Source organism: Catharus ustulatus, chromosome 3 (assembly GCF_009819885.2).
Source record: "Catharus ustulatus isolate bCatUst1 chromosome 3, bCatUst1.pri.v2, whole genome shotgun sequence".
Classification (NCBI taxonomy): domain Eukaryota; kingdom Metazoa; phylum Chordata; class Aves; order Passeriformes; family Turdidae; genus Catharus; species Catharus ustulatus.
The window spans coordinates 17750035-17767865 of record NC_046223.1 but is presented as its reverse complement, the minus strand read 5'-3'; the positions used below and the strand labels follow the sequence as shown (position 1 = coordinate 17767865).

At 46.8% G+C, this 17831-nt stretch overlaps 1 protein-coding gene across 1 annotated transcript in view; it reads left to right on the top strand.

Annotated features, from left to right (window-relative positions):
* CAPN13 (calpain 13) overlaps positions 1-817 on the top strand; it is a 48424-nt gene extending 47607 nt beyond the window's left edge. Inside the window, exon 23 of the mRNA XM_033053734.1 lies at positions 420-817. The gene's annotated coding sequence lies outside the window, so the exon portion shown is untranslated. The remainder of the gene's footprint in view (positions 1-419) is intronic.
* The last annotated feature ends 17014 nt before the right edge of the window (positions 818-17831 follow it).

Genomic DNA, 17831 nt, shown 5'->3' with positions numbered 1-17831 from the left:
TCGCCTTTGGAGATGAAGTTGCTTAAATTATTGATTGCAAATTATATTCATAGTCTATTTAGTCATCTTTCTTTTTTTTCATTAATCATTCATAAACTGATCATAACTTCTGGGAATATATAATTAATCATAATTTTCACTTACTGCTTTGGAATGAAATCCTGCCTGTAGGGTGTTTGTGAGCAGTTCACTTGAGCAGTTTAGCAGACACTTTCAGCTGGAGCCTGGGCAGACATGGCACAGGACCCTCAGAGGACCAGAACTGGTAAAACTGGAGTCTAACAAACTGACTGATGTCGGAAAACACACTTGGCATTTACTAAAAAAATTCTCTTGGCAAAAATATTTCCATTAGTGATTCCTAAAGGCTGACCTGAAGCTGTCTGTGTTCTGAGTCAGTCTCTTTACCTCTGTTTTAGGTGGCTTTTCTTCCTCCTCAGTAGAACAGTGCCCAAGCCATCCCGTACTGAAGACATCCTCGGAGCTGTTGATAAACCACAGTGAAGGAGTGAAGCCAGGTGTCCTTATGCTTGGTGGAACTCAGATATTGGGATGAAGAGTCCTTTCCAGGCAAACTGGGGGTGCCTTGGAGAGAGAAGAATTGCTAAAGCAAGCACTCCTTGGCCAGTCTGGTAGTACTTAATGGTCTGGGCAAGCTGGGAAGTGTTGACTGTAATTTCCTCTCATCTTCCTGTAAATAGTACAGAAGTTAGGAACAGCTCCATTAACTCCACTGTGAAAAAGAACAGACCCATGCCTTTCATGTGAAATAGTGTATAAGATGTAAGTTACAAAAACTATTAAGACATAGTTTAATTTGAATTATTTATTAATTTTCTTGTGTGCCATTTTTAAGTGCCAGAAAATTATTGAAGAAATTAGTCATAATTAATAAATGACACCAGAAGCTTTTTGATTTTCTTTATACTTTTTATTAATAAATTTGAAAAAAAAAAGTCTTGAGCATTTTTGAGTTCATCAACTATCGGGATTCTGTTTTATTTGCTACAGCAATGGGGTGGCATATTAGAGATGTAGAACAGATTATCCACTGCTTTTTTCTGGCTTCCACAATATTGGGACTCTCTGGGAATAGAAAAGTTTGTCTGAACTGTATTCTCTGTATTCTCTTCTTCTGTCCTGATGTCTTTAAAAATGTAGGGCTTCTTCAGACATAATTCCTGCTCAAAAATTTAACTTAGACCTGCAAAATAACTGTAACCTTTCTCTACCCACACATGAACTTCATTTTCATACTTTTTTGTCAGGGCGTTAGCAGCAAATTTAGTGATCTATTCCACTCAGCTATTGAAAAAACAATAATCTTTGAAGACTCTATTTGTGAAAATGCCAAAAAAGAAGGATGCAAATGTAAATGGATGAAAGAAATCCAGGGTTGCCATGGCAATATAGTTCACACCGTGCCTCACCCAGACTCTCTGCACAGGTTTCCATTGAGGCATCCACACATTAGCAACAGATTTTCCCATTTGGCAGAGACGTGTTGCTCACTGGAGCAACAACTGCATCACAAGGTAAATATGAAACACAGATCTGGGTTATCAGGAGGTCAGTCTTGTTGTGTCACTGCCTTGTTCAGCAGCTTGGAGAGCATTACTCATGTAGGTAGGGCCTAGGCAAGAGGGGCCACTGAACCCTCTCTTCCATTGAAAATTAGAGCAAGGGGAAATCAGTAAAACTAGACTATTTTAATTTTTTTTCCAGTAATTTTTGAACAAACTGATTCCTTCTTCAAAGTGGGACATACACATCCCACCTGAAATTGTTATCACTAATTAAGCCTTCTACAAATGTTGGCAAAGAGAGAAGATAAAAAGAGGGCCATGGAAAAAATAAATATGCTTTGCTGAAAAGGTTTATTAGTAGAATCATTTCAGAGAAAGGTTTATGTATCTTAGCCTGGGAATTCAAAAAGGATAATTAAAAAACTTCAAGTATTTCTGGATTACTTCCACCACTCAGTTTGGCCGTGCTCAAGATGGCTCAGACCTGCTGGGAACAAGTAGCTGCAGGGAAGTCATCTCTGTTAAAGTTGCAAAATTCAGTTCAAGTCAACTGTTTTAAATACATTCTTGTTGGCGTGAAAGTCTCATCTGTAAAAATACCAAGCTATTAAGATTAATCTTAAAAATCTTAATTTGCTGCCGATGTATTACTTCTCCTTTTGTTGCGATGTGTAATTGCCTTTCTGTGGAAGGCAATTCTGCCTGTCAGGAGACAAAGATCCTTGTCTCACAACTCAGCCTGGCCACAGACTGAAATGTCTCTTCATTGAAAAGCAGGCACAGACACCAGGCACCCTGGAGAGAACCATCCCCTATCCATGAGTTATCTCCCCGTGGGCAGCTGCTGGGAGTGATGCTCTGGGGAGGTTCCCCAGGCACTGAGCCCCTGCAGAGCCCACCTTCAGCTCCATCCCACCAGCCCTTCACCCAGCTGGCTGTGGCTCTGTGCTCTGTGCACACCAGCACTCTCAGGGACCAGCCCAGGGCCCCTCTGGCTCTGCAGGCTGATCCTGCAGGCTGATCCTGCTCTGGGGCAGAGCAATAACTCGCTGCTGTCAAGCTGAGCATGGCTGCCTGTCTGTGGCATTGGAAGAATTGGTATTCCACTTGATTTATACCTCCAACCAAGCTAATTAAGCAACAATTCAGGAGGAATCCATCATTGTGACAGACTTGTTGATTAACCATCCCACGAACTAAGTCAAGGGTGTTTGGTAGCCTGAAAAAGAAAAAGGGTCAATAAGGGAGAAAAGCAATGATTTGGCCATAATATAGCGATGACTATTATTTCCAAAAGCAACAAGAAGCTTGCTACATTTCACAAATACTGAGGCCAACACTGAAAACTAAGGCAGCCCAGATCAGTGGGGTGTTAGATAGACAACTTCTCCATTTCATCTGTGGATGATTAAGCTGTGAAGGCAAACTTTATGGGTCTGGTGCCCCTATTAAAATCTTTAGGCCCCTTCAGCTGTGTTTGCCAGCTCTGAAATGTGAGTGCGGTCCCCATGAGGTTTCTGGCACTTATGAAGGCTCTGAGATTCATCCAATTATGATAATATCATCTCTAATTTTTTTGATTCAAATCAGCTCCTAGTATTCAGGGACAGAAATCTGCAAAGCCCTAAGAGAATCTGCTGTTAGAAACTGAAGAAAAGGACCTAGAACAAATGCTCTATTTTTAAATCTTCATGAGGCTAAAACCCTCAAGAGGGTAAGAAGCAGGCTGAAGCAGATGAGATTAGTGATGCTGAACTCCCTAGCACAGGAGATGGGATATAGAGCTGATGAAATTAGGTAGGATCTAAGCCAGCCATTAGCTTTAGCAGGCCTTTGGTGGAGAGTGGTGACAGCTGACCCTGCAAGTTTAATCTCTGGGTGTAATCTTGGAGCCCTGCTGTTTACTGCCCTTCTTCTGCATCTGCCTGTCAAAGGCTGTGCCCAAATCATGCCAAGATGGACAGAGGAGGAAGTTCTCACATGTCATACCTACGGGGTCTGTTTCCTGAGCATGCAGCCTGGATCAAGGCTTTCCCAGGCACCTTGGAGGCTGTGGTTTGATGCCCACACTTGAGTGAGCACATCTTGCTGCTGTGGCATGGGAGATTTGGGGGTGTCCATGGCCAGTTTTGGAGCAACTGAAATTCCCTCTGCCTTTGGCCGTGCCTTGGATCTCCCACGGAGAAACTGCTGCTGCAATTTATACAGAATAACTATAACATTTTTCAAGGAGAAGAAAAAAGGTTCATTATTCCATAACCACATGCATGGCTGGAGAGGGGAAGGCTGGGTGAGACCCTGGCTGTGAGCAGCCCAGTGTCCCCTGCACTTTCTGGTGTGCACTAATGATTTTTATTTTTGTTTCTTAATGCAATGCATTTCTCATGGCAGGGACCACCCATGCCATGCCACAGCAAATGTCCTGACCATGGGCTGCAGACCCACAGGCCTCTCTCAAGCAGGGGTGTAGCAGTGAGGGACTGGTATTTCAGTGTGCAGCCTGGAGGGGTGCCTGGGACTGCTCAGTGACTGGTGCTGCTGCCCTCAGTGACATGGTGACCTTTCCCCAAAACTGCCACCTGGCTTTCTCTGATAGGAGGCAATGGAAATTCTGTCAGGAGAGACTCCTCCCCATGTTCAGGTGGGCTCAGCAGGGCCACAGAAAAATACTGGGATCATTTCTCTGGAGGTGCCAGCTCTATTTGGCACTACTGAGCTTAGCCTTAGCACCTGTCTTTAGGATCTCTTTGCTGCAGGTCTGCAGCTGAAATATTTCATTCTTACCGGGCAATTCCTTACACAAAATACCTTACCCTGCAATTTCTGGGTGCACTCCTTCACCTGCTCCCACCCTGCAATAGCTGCACCTTTTCAGCCCTGGAGAGGGGGATGCCAGGCAGTCCCAAAGCACAGCAGCTTCTTCAGAGCAGGTTCCCCAATGCCACCCTGTGTCCCTGCCACCAGCTGTGCCACCAGCTGTGCCTGGGCCGGGTGTCCCCAGCCTGCTGTGGCTCTGGGGTCCATTTCTGCTGCCTGGCAGTGACATCTAGAGGCTCCCCTGGCCTGAGCTCCTGTCTCACTGCTTGCAGCTTTTGGCATGCAGAAACCTGTTCCTCACAGAGCCCCTGGGAAGGCCTGAAGTACTGCTAGGCTTAAATCCAAGTTCTTCCCTTGCCCCTCCTTCCCTAAGCCTTGTTGTAGCATCCCAAGAAAATTTGACATTGCTTCTGGGATAGCAAAGGTCTGGGAGAGCCAGCCCATATCCCTTCCCTGAGAGAAGAACTGGTGCACATAAGGCTGCTGCTGGTTGAATAATACATACAGCTTTCCACTTGAGGAAATATTATTTCCTTGCTTTACATGCCATCCATAAGATTTGATGCCATCCAGCATCAAAGGCAAAGCTGCCACAGAAATACCTCTGTATCATGGCTGGCTGTGCAAGATGAAAGATTATTGTGCAAACAGTATTATGCATTTAAGAGCAATGCATTCAAGGAAAGGGGAGGAAATACATCATCTCCATAGGCTGAATTATTCAGCCAGATGATGAATGCATCTCCTGAAGCGTTCCCAGGGTTTGAGCAGAAATACCTGCCATGGGGAGAGAGAGGGAATGCTATTGCCTATATGAAAGGTACTTGGTATTCAATAGAATGTGTAGTCTCTAGGGTGACATCCCATAGGCATTTTGAGTCAGCAGAACAGATTGCAAATGATTGTCTAGCCTGAAATCAGGGAAAAAGTAACCTAGTGGAGTAGAGCTTTCTCACAATAAAAAATTTGCAGGAAGTGTGAGGAATGGCTCTTGCCCATCCTGTGTCATATGCACCCTCCTCTCCTTTTTACTTATTTTGTCTGCCTGATGCTGAGGAGCTGGGCTGTAATGATGGCTCCCAGCTCCACACAGGGAGAAACACCAAGACAAGGTGGGAGGCACAGCTGTGGAATGAACCTTCCCCATAACCCTTGGATTTCATGGCCTAAACCCCTTTCTCCTTATCTCCAAGGGACAAAAGTTACATCTCCATTCATAGAGCAGGAAGGTGCTTTGATTACCAATGGTGTGTATGATTTGCAAGACCTAAACACAGTCCTTAACCTGTAGAAATGATAATGTGTCTAATTATTTGGGTTTTTGAGGGTTTTCTTTTTAATCCAGCATTCCATGTGTTCTAGAACTCAGAGATGATAGGAGATATGAATTGAAACTGAGATTATCAGGCTATCTTGATTTTACTGGATTGAAAGAAGAATGGTTAAAAGAAAATCATAGCTGAGAGTGCCAGATTTTAGTTTTTCTGATACTTTTTTCCCCTCCTAGACACTGGCATAAAAGCTTCCACTTCATTATTATATCAGATTAAACCAAAGGATTTTTCCCCCGCAGGAAAAAAATAAACAGTTTCAAGCTTTTATGGTGATCAGTGAAGGCTAACACAATGCTTAATCAAATTTAGAAGATGAATTGTACACCTCACCCATAGCTCCTAGATATCATTTGTTACCACAGAAATCTCTTGGACAAAGCCTTCCACATCAGGCTGAAGATGAAAGGAAGCCAAAAGGAATAATGTCCTGTGGTGGACATGGACATTTTCTTCTGGGTCCTGGTTGCCAGGCAGAATTCTCATTAAAGGCAGCAGAAGGGAATTCTGGACTTCTCAGTGGTTTTTGTAACACTCAGCATTTCAAACTCCTGGAATGGGTCTTGGCTCTGGCCTGAGGAGGGGTTGACATAATTCCTCCTTCCCAAAGGAGGTGTCAGAAACTCCCTGCACTTTTGTGGGGCTGGAGGACATCAGGTGGCCTGGCTGGAATAAAGAAAGAGGAGAAGTGAACATGAAGTTAGGCATGGATGGGCCTGGGTACAGGGAAGCAAAGGCAGCACTTTCTGTGCCCCTGCAGAAGTTTCCTGGAGCAAGCACCAACCCCTCCAGCAAGTGCCTGTGCCAGAGCTGACTGCAGAGATGCTCTGGGGGATTTCTGTGTTTTACTGCCCTGGAAAAATCGTGGGGCCTGGGAAAGTCACATCCAGGCAAGCTGGGAGATCTTGGCATACTCCTGTGTGCAGGCCTGGGTCACCACATCCATGGACAAGGCTTCTTCCTGCAGGCTGTGCTGCTGGTGCTGACAGGGATAACCTGGAGGGCTCACAATGCTCTGTCCCTCCAGGCACCGACTGACAGCTCACCTGGCAGCTCCATGCCAACACACGTGGGAAACAGCACTTCTGGCTCTGCTCTTGGAGCAGGAGATGGATCCAGCTCTCCTACTTAATGTTCTCTTCATGTGGACAAGTCCTAGGACAGGCAGACATCTGCAGTCACTCAGCTCTGCTGCTGAGGTATGAAGGCATGGCTTTGCAGGCACTTCTTAGAGAGCTGGCTGGGTTTAAAAGCCAAAATCAGAATATGGGATGGAAGAAGCCTTTTTCCATTAAACCACACTTGTAAAATAATTTCTGGGCTTTTAGCCTTGTGCAATTTCACTTTAGGGCCCTGTTACTCTCCTTGTCCCTGAGGGAGAGGGTCATGCTTTGGGCAGCAGTCACATCCAAGAGGCAGCAGGCTGAGCAAACAGCTTTGCTTTGTTGAGCTGGAAGTGCCAAACTGAGGAAGGCAAGGGCCAGAAGCTGCTTGCAAAGCTGCTGAAAGGCTCAGGAAGGTGTGGTATCATAACTGAGCCACCAGGGCTGTGCCTCAGGATGTGTCCTCTGTGCTGCCAGGCTGGTGGTGGATTGACACACATTCCCACTGACCTACATTAGAGGGATTCATGAGTCACACATTAAAAAAAAAAATCGTTTCTCTAATGAGCAGGCTGCTGTTACTGAGATGGAATTTTGTGTGAGATACTAAGCAAGAGCCTTTGATTATTTGAATATAATGATGTACTTATAACATTAACAAAGAAATAACTGGCATGAGGCCTTTATGCAGACATTCATGGCTTTCAAGACACTTTATGGATGAATTGATTCTGTTCAATCAAGCAAGACATAGAAGAATATTTTCCTTCTCTTGCTCCACAGTGACTCAATAAAAAAGGGGACAGGATTTCCAAAACTCCCTTTTGCTTTTGACTAAACAATGGAAGAACTTTTAGAGAGGCCTGAGACTCAAGTGTACCCAGTGGTAGAAAGTCAGAGGTAGAAACTTGTAGATCAGGAACAGATTGTTTCTTCTTTTTTTTTTTTTAATGAGATATACTCTGATTTAATGAAGACTTCATTAATCCAGGGATGTGCCATGTCATACATAATACAGGAGTTCAGATGGATGGAGCACAATGTTCTCCTCCAGCACAGGGATATGAAGTGGTGAGATCTGGACAGGGATGATGACAGTTCCCAGGGTTAAACTGGGATCCAGCTGGCTCAGGGGGACATGCCAGCAGAAGAAATGGTTTGGTGGCAGGGGCTTGAACTTTAAGACCCAAACCAATCTATGATTTCATTTAAAAAGCACTGAAGGCATGCAAAGCTTTGGCAAGTTGGAATTTCCCAGGAAAGTATTTGAACAAACATTTTTTTTCCCCTTGAAATGGATAGATTGTGTAAGAACTTCTGGGAAACAGCAGGGCTAAAAGCCCACTGTACTGCTGATAAGCAGACACTCCCCCGAGGCTAATCTCATCTTAATTTGTCAGGGGTGTGTGTTTTAACTTCTTAATCATTCCATAAAAGACTTTATCTTATTTACAATATTCACTCCTCTTCAAGCCCTGTTTCTCCTGTTCTCACCTCCGGGAATTTTAAACCCAGAAACTTCACCTGAGCAGGCTATTGCCAGAAGGGGCTGGAATGGGCTATTGCCAGAAGGGGCTGCGTGCCCATCCCAGGCAGGAGGAGCTCCGCAGTTCCAGCCGGGAGCTGCAGATGGCAGGATTGAGCTGCAGAGCCCGGCAGGATTGAGCTGCAGAGCTGGGAATACCTCGCTCAGAGATTGCTTTGGAGGTGTTAAACCCCTCTTGAAAAAATGATTCTTCTCCTCCACCAACACAGAGCCAATGCTGGTACCACAGGGGTTGCCCTGAAGGTGCTGCCCCCGCTCCTTCCACACATAGAATGTTAAAAAAGGAAAAGAGAAAGGCACTGAAGGTAATCAAAGTCTTCTGAGCAGTTTCTGGTTGAGGAATCATTAAGTGTATAAGGTTATCTTGGTCTGGAGAAGAGCTGCTTACAGTGATGGTGGACAGCAGGTGCATAAAAAAGACCATTCATTGTCCTGTAATAGAAGAACCAGGAGCAGCAGATCCATCACTTGCTGGTGTGTTCAAAGAGGCCAGATGAGGCACTGCTTCCCATGGCCTGGAATGGTACAGCCCATCTCTCTGAGGTGCTGGGTCTGCCAAACCTTTGCAGAGCTTTGAAAAGTGATTGGGCAGCTTCACAGAGAGGAATCAGCCAGGAGGTACCATACTCAAAGGCATCCCCTCCTGTTTGTGAGGAAGTCAGTTCCAGGCATTAAACCCTTCCCAGGATCTGCTGTTGGAGTCAGGAGACTTTCAGCTGGCCTGATGCAGCACTTTGGTGGCCCTGGCCTGGGGATCCAGTTTAGGGTGCTGTGAGCTGCTCAGCTTTCCATTTCAGAAGTCCTTTTCCAGGACAAAACTCCAGCTACATTGCATGAGCTCTGAGGCAAGAAGATGAGAAAATGTAATTATATATATTAAAAAAATCTCTTTGACCTCTAAGTGGGTTTTGAAGGGAGGGATTCCTGGGTCAGGGTTTCCAAAGGCATGGGATGGCAGCATTGCACTGTGTCCTTAAGCCTCTTTGCACTGAACCAGCAGGGAAAGGCAGGGTGAGTCCCTGGTGTTAGGATTGGAGAGCTGTAAAGTGCCACAGAATTACAGAATCATTTAGGTTGAGAAAGACCTTTAAGGTCTTTGAGTCCAGCCACTAAGCCAGTACTGCCAAGCCATGTCCCTAAGACATGTACATGTCTTTAAACACCCCCAGGGATGGTGACTCAACCACCTCCCTGGGCAGCCTGTTCCAACCCTTAGCAACCTTTGTAGTAAAGAAATTGTTCCTAATATCCTTGTCCTATTGCTTGTTACTCGGGAGAGGACCCCAACCCCCAGCTCACTGCAAAGTCTTTCCATGTAGTTGCAGAGCACAATAAAACCCACTCTGAGCCTCCTTTTCTCCTTGTCAGTGTTTGGTAGGCAGAGCCTGGGCCTGCTGCTCTCACCTACAGGGGATGCATTGGCCAGGCTGAATCTCTCCCACAGTCTATACCCCTATACCTGGCTATCCAAGTGCAAGGCTGGAGCAAGCAAACCCTGGGCTCAGCATGGCTTTCCTACCAAAAGGTCTGGTTAATGGACCTGGATCTGTGTGAGGAGGAGAAAAGTAGGAATCAGATCAACAGCATCCGAGTTGATGCCTTTCTCAAAACCTGATTTGTGTTTGAGGAAAAAACAACTCTTTCCCCGTTTTAGTTAGGCTCAGTTGGCAATATGGGAACAGCCCTAATTCACAGCCATTTCCTGGCAGGGTTAGATTTAGTGCAGCATGGTGGGGATGGTGGCAGCAGCACCTGTAAAGCCAATAGAGGAGAGTAGCAGGATCTCAGTACTAAGCCCTGGAAGTGCCCCAGAGCTAACAGCTAGTTAATAGGAAATGATGATCAACAACTGCTCAGCTCCATTGATTGGCTTCTTGGCATCAGCCAAGTGGCCTTTTATGCTCTTCTTGACTGGACTTGATATTCAGGCTTGTCAGCTTGCTGTCTGATCTGGTTGGACAGGAGGGCTCAGTGTTCCTGTCTCAGGTCAGATTTGCAGTGTTATAAGGTTATGGAATCTGCTACAACCAGGGCAATGGCCTCAAGTTGCACCAAGGGAGGTTTAGGTTGAATCTTGGGGAAAAAGTTCCATGGACAGGTTTGCCAAGCGTTGGAACTGACTGCCCAGGGAAGTAGTGGGGGTCACCATCCCTGCAAGTGTTTAAAAGGCAGGTGCAGTGGTGAGTGACATTACAAGGGAGATGGAGAATGTGCTGATGTGAGATCATTTGCAAGACTGTTTGGAGTAGTTTTTGGGTTTTTTTGACTGGCCAATGAACAGGACTATCAAGGTGGAAAAATCTGCTGCTTGCTGGTTGGGAAATGAATAGTCCATGTTTCTGATCACCTGTGCTTGGTGAAGTTATGGCAGAATAAGCTCTTCCTCACCTTTTGTAGCTAAACAAAGAAAAGTCACTTGGTTACTGACTGGCCAGAAAGAAGAACAAGTCTGATCTTTGCTTACACCCTGCCCTGGCTTGCTGCTGGGGCAGGGGACAGAGAGAAGGCACCTACCTCAGTGCTGGCCTTGGCTTTCCCCATTGGAAAAGTGTCAGTCTGGCCCTAAGCAGCATCCAAGCAAGCACTGACCAATGCAGATAAGGATGTTGGGATTTCTCCCTCAGCAGCATGCACTCTCCTGTTTCCAGATCCTTGGTAATCTCCATGTCCAGTGCCTGATTTCCCCTAACCCTAAATTTACTCAAGGCCTGACTGGAATCCTTTGCTGGGGTGGGGGAGTATGATTCTATTTATTGCACCACTTTTCCATAATTGCATTTACCTGTGGATAGCCCTCTAATCTGCCTATTCCCAAATCCTATGCAGTAATGTTGGAGTCCATTTATGGCTGCATGTGTAGGGAGGGTCCTGAGGAGGCAGCTGGGCACACATGTGTGTGTCCATGCACACGTGCCCAGGGTGAAAACACAGCTCTTGGCATGGCATGTCCTGGGCAGTGCTGCCTCCTGGGCTGAGCTTTGCCTCCACATGACAGTGGCTCCCATCCCAAGTAATTATGTGGAGCTGCTGTGTGCCAGAGTCTGTTCTGCTTCAGAAAAAGGCTGAGCAAAGGGCTTTCTCCAGTATTTGTTCAGACCTACCTCACAGGGCGAGGTGAACCAGCAGGAGACGAGGTAAGGCAAGGTGATGGTTGTGACCTGGGCTGCTCTGTCCTGCTCCATCACAGCAGAGCCCCTGCCACACTGACAGGACCCACCTCCAGGAAACGATACAGCCATTTGGCTTCATCCCTTTCAGCAGGAGTGTTTTGCAGCTGTGAAGTCCAGCTGTGCTTGGGAATCTCTGCCCCTTGCCATGTCCTCATGTGTGACACCTCCTGCCTCTGCCCCACAAGCAGGGCCCAGGGATTCTCAGCTGTGTGAGCTGAGTGGCTGCTCCCACTCCCAGATCAGCAGTGCTTCAGGCAGGGAAGTCAGCCCAGGAAAGCTCCTCTGGGGGTTCTTTTTCCTGGGAGGTCTCTCATCTATCCTGAGCTAACCCCAAAGGCTTTCTGCACAAGAGCACACAGCCCTTGACTGTGCAGTTTTCCTTGGGCTGTGATGATGTTGAGCAAAGATCAGTGCAGTGCTCTGCTGGTCCCCTGCTCTGTGCCTCCCACAGGGACTGTTTCCTCCACCCTGAAGAGATCTGCTCCTGCCCTTCCTCCCTATCTGCAGCCCCATCAGTCCAAGAGCAAACACACCAGAAATGTGATGTGAACTTGCTCACAAGAGCAGTAACCTGCAGGGATGGGGCTTTGGCTGCTGGTACACAGTGTTTGGCTGCACAGATGTTTTCGTGGGATTTTGTTTTGTTTGTTCCAGGAAAACTAGAGGAACTAGATGACATGGGAGAAGGGGATCTCAGCACAAATTTTGTTGGAAGCATTACAGTAAGCAGCCCTCCAGCACTTGAGCTGGATCATAAATTTTGTTTAGAGGGGGAAAAAAAGCACAGAAAAAAAAAATCAGTCAGTGAAGAGGGTCTAGCAACCTTTGCCCTGACACATGCTGGAGTGTTTTTGAGCAATGTAATGAAAATCCTCCAAAGAGCAAGGCAGTGGAAGAGCTGCTGTTACAGATGCCCTGAGACCCAGTTAGCTTAACTTCCTTATTGATCTTCCCTGAAAATGAAGCACTACAGCAGAGAGGTTAAGGGAAACAGATAATAAACAGGAGAGACTTTGAACACATGAAAGCTGGGATGGATCTCAATGGAAGCACAGTGCCCAGCTCCCCAGGGTTTTAGCCAACAGGCATTAGTAACCAGACACCGAACCCACTTTTCTGGCCCTGGGTCAGGAGGTCAAAGCCCAGCTCCTTGTCTCTGCAGGAAGGGGCACGTCAGGCATCAGTGAAAGTGGGAGGGAGGAGCTGCACTGAGTGCCAGGCAGGACAGCAAAGGCTGGACTTCAGTTCCTGGCAGTCTGGGTCCTTTGCAAGGCAAACCAGCCAGCACCACACCTTCACATTAATCTGGTCTATGCTGAGGTACCAAACGGTGCCAGTCCCAGGTCAGAGGTGTCTCCACTGCCCAGGGGAAGCAGGCAAGGAGAGACCCCAGCCTGAACAATTCCCTGCTGCTGCTTGTCCTCTGCCTCTGGGTCCCCAAGGCTCTGCTGAGGGAAGCAGTGGCATCTCTTTGCTCCAGAAGAGGTAACACTGAGCTAACAGTGGCATGAAAATGTGCTGCACCTCTTTTTGAATTGCACAGCTGCAGCTTTGCATTTCTGAAGGTTTAGCACCTAGGGAATAAGAAATGTCAATATTACCATATAGTTTTCCTTGGGTGATACAAAATCCTCCAGCTGTCAGGTTAATTTAAAGCCAAAAAGGAAGTTTAATCACAATTTTGTGATCATTTTTGCCTCTCACAGGGAAAGTTCCCCTAGCTATGCTAAAAATGCATTTGATGTTTCAAGGACATTGATTTGTTAGAGAAAAACTTGCATTCCTTGAGCTGAACATCTCCCTGAGCAAGGGAGGAGGGCATAGCCCTGGATCAGGAACAAGGATCTGCTTGAAGTAAATGCATTTAAAGTTTCTATTTTAGATCAAGAAACTGCTCTTGGGTTTCTGGTGGCATTCAGACAAGCTGATGAGCACCTTTGGGAAATGCACCTCCTGAAATCACCTGCAAGGTGCCCCAGCTCCTACAGGCAGTCACCCAGCCCAGAGCAGCATTTGCCCTCCAGAGGCACCATCCCCCATCATTCCCAACTCAGCTTCTCCTTTGCAGCTGGTCTGGAACCCTTGGGAACCAGCCCCAGGAAAGGGCTTTCTGTTCCCTATTCCAGTTTGAAGGGGAGGGAAGGTAGGAGGAGCAGGGATATTTGGAAAAGAGAGATTTGAAACAGGGGAGGGGGAGAAGATGCTTTCCTAGGGAAGAGCCAGAAGAAATTCCAGGGAGGTGTAAGATTTAGAGGGCCAAAGGTCCCAACCACCATTAGCCAGAGGAATCCAGCACACCACTGCTTAGGAGGGGCAGGGCTGTGAGTCTGCAGGGTGGAGGGCAAGGGAATGGAAAGGACTGGAGAGGACATTGATTTTCTTAGAGGAAAAAGTGAGCAAGAATGACCTCAATGGAAAAATATTTTCCCTCTCTCTCTCCCTTTCTGTCTCATGGACAAATATAGCCCTACACGTTATGCAAAGGCAGTGTTCAAGCATGCTTGGAATGAGCAACTTGGGAGGCAAATTGCTACCACTTGTCCCCACTCCTGTTTTTTGGCTTTTATTTCTTTTTCCTGCTTTGTCTTCTCCCCTCCAGCGTGGTCCAGCCTTGCCACAAAGGCACCTCAGAGGGAGCCCCTGACTCAAGAGGACAGAGGGGTGACCAGGGGACAGCTGCCAGCAACCACAGTGACAACCACCGCTGGTGTTCACAAATTGACCTGAGAGGAAAAACGGATTGAACCAGGGCTGTGTGGGTTAAAGAAGGGAGAAATGGTTGGGTTGAACAATGAAAACGTCTTTCCAACAGTAAGGAATGCCTGGAGATCTTGCCAGCACCCATCCCAGGCCACCCTTAGGAACCAGTTCAGCAATACCTGTCCAGGAAGGACAGGCAATCATTCCCCCTGACAGACTGACAGCAGCAGCAGCCCAGACCATCTCCTCACCACCCTGTTTCTGCATAATTTCTTTCTCTTTCACTACAAACATTACAGAACATTTCTGCTGGGAGTCAAAAGGCTGCCAAGTGCCTTCAGCTGTTTCCATCACCTCCTGTTTTCCCAGCCCCAGCTGTGTTTTACCTGGAGGCTGCAGCTCCCATGGACCTGCTCTGCTTCAGTGGCTTCACCGCTGCCTGTCCTGGGTTTGCTCCTGATGGATCCAGCTCCAAGGGGCCAGAGGGGCCCTGTGACTCACTCTGCCCCACAGCCAGTGCCAGCCCCAGCTCTCACCAACATTCCATGGGGCAGCAGCACAGGAAACACCCTGGGCCATCTCTGGACACAGCTCCCATCCTCTGGTTACCCCTGGTTGTGTTTCAGCTTTCTGGGGAAACACAGGATTGCTCAGAAAAAATCCAAATGCAGAGGTGAGTGGCTGCACACCCCTGGCTGCTCCAGGGCCAAGGGGAAGGAAGACCCAGGCTTGGGTGCAAAGCAGAAATCCTGCCTTACATTATCAACAGTAACCAAAACCTGCCCTATCCTTCTCCTCTAGGACAGACAGAAACAGCTCCTGAGCCTTGAATCCAGCTCTGCAGCCAGACCTTGGGCTGGGCAGAACAGAACAACACTTTTTTCTACCCTCCCCTGCCCTCACAGGCCCAGGACAGAGATGGGTTTTGCAGCCAGGGTCTCCCAGGACAGGGAGGCAGGGCTGGGAAGATCCAGAAATAAGTTGCCAAGACCCCTACAAGAAAGCTGGAGAGGGATTTTTTACAAGGGTATGTAGTGACAGGGCAAGGAGGAATGTCTTTCAACTGAAAGAAAGTAGGTTTTGGTTGGATATTAGGAAGAAATTATTCACTCTGAGAGAGGTGAGGCACTGCAACAGGCTACCCACACAGAAGCTGTGGATGCCTCATCCCTGGAGGTGTTCAAGCAGCAATACCAATATCAACAGTATCAACAATAACAGCAATAGCAGTGGCACTGTCTCCCTTCCAAGTGCCAGAATAATCCCCATGGTGTATTTATGAGAGAAAAAAATGAAATAAAAAGGAAGAAATCAAATGTCTTCTTCAAATGCAAACTGTGAGATAGCTGGAAAGAGGCACAGATATCCTTAATCCCCTCAGCTCAGCCTCTGTGTGAAGGAGTCAGACAAAATCTGCAGGGCTGCCTCTAGGACGTGTTGCCCTTCCCAAGAAAGAAATGGGAAGAAGTACAACCAAGGAGCTGTGGTCACCCCCATGGGCAGTGCCATGTCCAACACAGATGGGGAGGGTGGTGGCCTGGCAGTGCAGAGGTAAGAACAGCCTCTGCCTGCCATTATCCCAGGCTGCATTCCCTCTTTTCTTGAACAGGAGCATGGAAGAGGTCTCCTCCACAAAGCTAGTTGTGTCTGATTTCCAGGAAATCAATCGAATGTGACAAAACTAAAGCAAACAGATCAATCTGTAAACACAGAGACTTTTCTCAGTCTGTCATAAACAACAAAATAAAAGGAACAATTTTTCCCTTCCCTCAAAAAACCCCTTGCAAATGTCATCTGCCAGCGCTGTTATTTCCACTTCCCGGGAGGGAGGCAGTCTGGTGCTGCTCCCAGATTTTCTGTGAATGGGCCGGGAAGCAAAGCAATTAGGCAGAAGATAATAAACCATTCACCCAAACACAACAGCCAGCAGAAGAGGGGCTGTAAACAAGTACAGCTTTTTTACCTCCTTCGGTTTCCAGCAGTTTTGTGATACACCCCCCAGGCAGGTTTTGTGCCTGGTAAGAAGCCTGAGATGAGGTGGTATTTTCCCACCTAAGGAGTCATCTGTGTTTGCAGAATATTAAAAATACTAAAATTCTCCAAGCTTCATGCAGTGTTTTTGTGCTTACAGCCTGCAAGAATCAGTCCAGTACTGGTGGCTGGCATCAAGCCAGTTTGCAAACCAATTTCTGTTTCCAGACCTTGCTGGTGCAATGCCTGCACTGCCTGGGCACTGATAAGACAGAGGATAAGCTCTTCTTTGTCATGGCCCTGGTAAAACCAACCTTCATCCCTGTTCTTACCAGAAGTGTTCCTCAAACACTGGTTGTAGCAGGCCCATGGTGGGAAAAGAAAGTGAGAAAGGGAGACTCTCCATTTATGAGCTGTTGGAAAGAGAGGTGATGGGTAAGGGATAAGAGGAGGAAGAACTGTGCTATCAAGGTCTATGACACAAAGAGGATTTTTAAAAGCCTGCCACAGCCTCTCCTAGGCACACATCTTAAAAGACCACAGTAATTTTGTTTAGTTTGGCACTTCCACAGTGCCTGACAAGCAGGCATCTAGAAAGGCTCTTGTGATTTTCACTCCAGAAACACAGGCTTCACAGGAGGAAATTTCTGTGTGATGACAAATCCTGAAAACTGTCAAAAAAGCAGATTCCAGAAGGGCTGCTTCAGGGTAAAAGTTAACCCTTTGACCACGGGGGCTGGCTGCCTGTCTGGCATCAGCCCTTGGGAGCTCACGTCAGAATGACCTGGGAAAAAGCACCACCAATTTGGTATGCTCATTTTTCAGGTTCTGTACAATTTACTGACAAATAAATAAAGTCTTTGTTGAAGTAATTTTTTTCCCTTCTGTGAGCAAACACAGTATAAAACATGGCCTGGAGTGAAAAGCCTGAAGCCAAACAGTGACAGATTCCTTTTTACTACCATCGATCACGTGGAAGAGCTGTTTGGAGACTGCTGTCTCTAAAAACACCCTGCATGTTTGAGAGGTGATCTATATAGCCATTCCATCTGTCTTTGGGATGATAAAAGCCTTCAGCTCAATCTCCTTACAGATTTCTTCATCTGCATCTCCTGGACCTGATGATGAGAAACCTGGGAAACAAATCTCTTCTGGCTCTTTTGAAACACTTCATTGTAGAATTGGCAGTACCACATTGATGAAACCTGACAGCAATATTCTTTATTTATTATTTATTATATTCTTATTTATTTATCATGATTGGCCCTTAGATTTTGGAATTATTGGGACATGCATGGATTTCTTGGCTGAGCCAGGGGACTTTTTTCCTTTGTACTCCACCTCTCCCAAACCACTGAGGGCAATGTCTGCTCATGAATGATGGCATGGATGGCATAAATTGCTGAGTGCCCACTCTTCTTATCCCATAGAGCACAAAAAGACACAAGCACGAGTCTATAAGCAGGAGGCCCTTATCTCATCCTTCTCTCAGCAAGACTGAGGTGGTCCTGGCCTCTCCCAGGACTGCCCTCTCCCTCTCTGTTACCCTGGTAATGCAAATTCTGGTCCATTAAAGCTTGCTGCCCCTTTCTTCTTGCAGGCTGTCTCTTATTTCTTCTCTCCTTGGGCCACATGGAGCATCACCAGAAGTGTTTTGTCATTTCCAT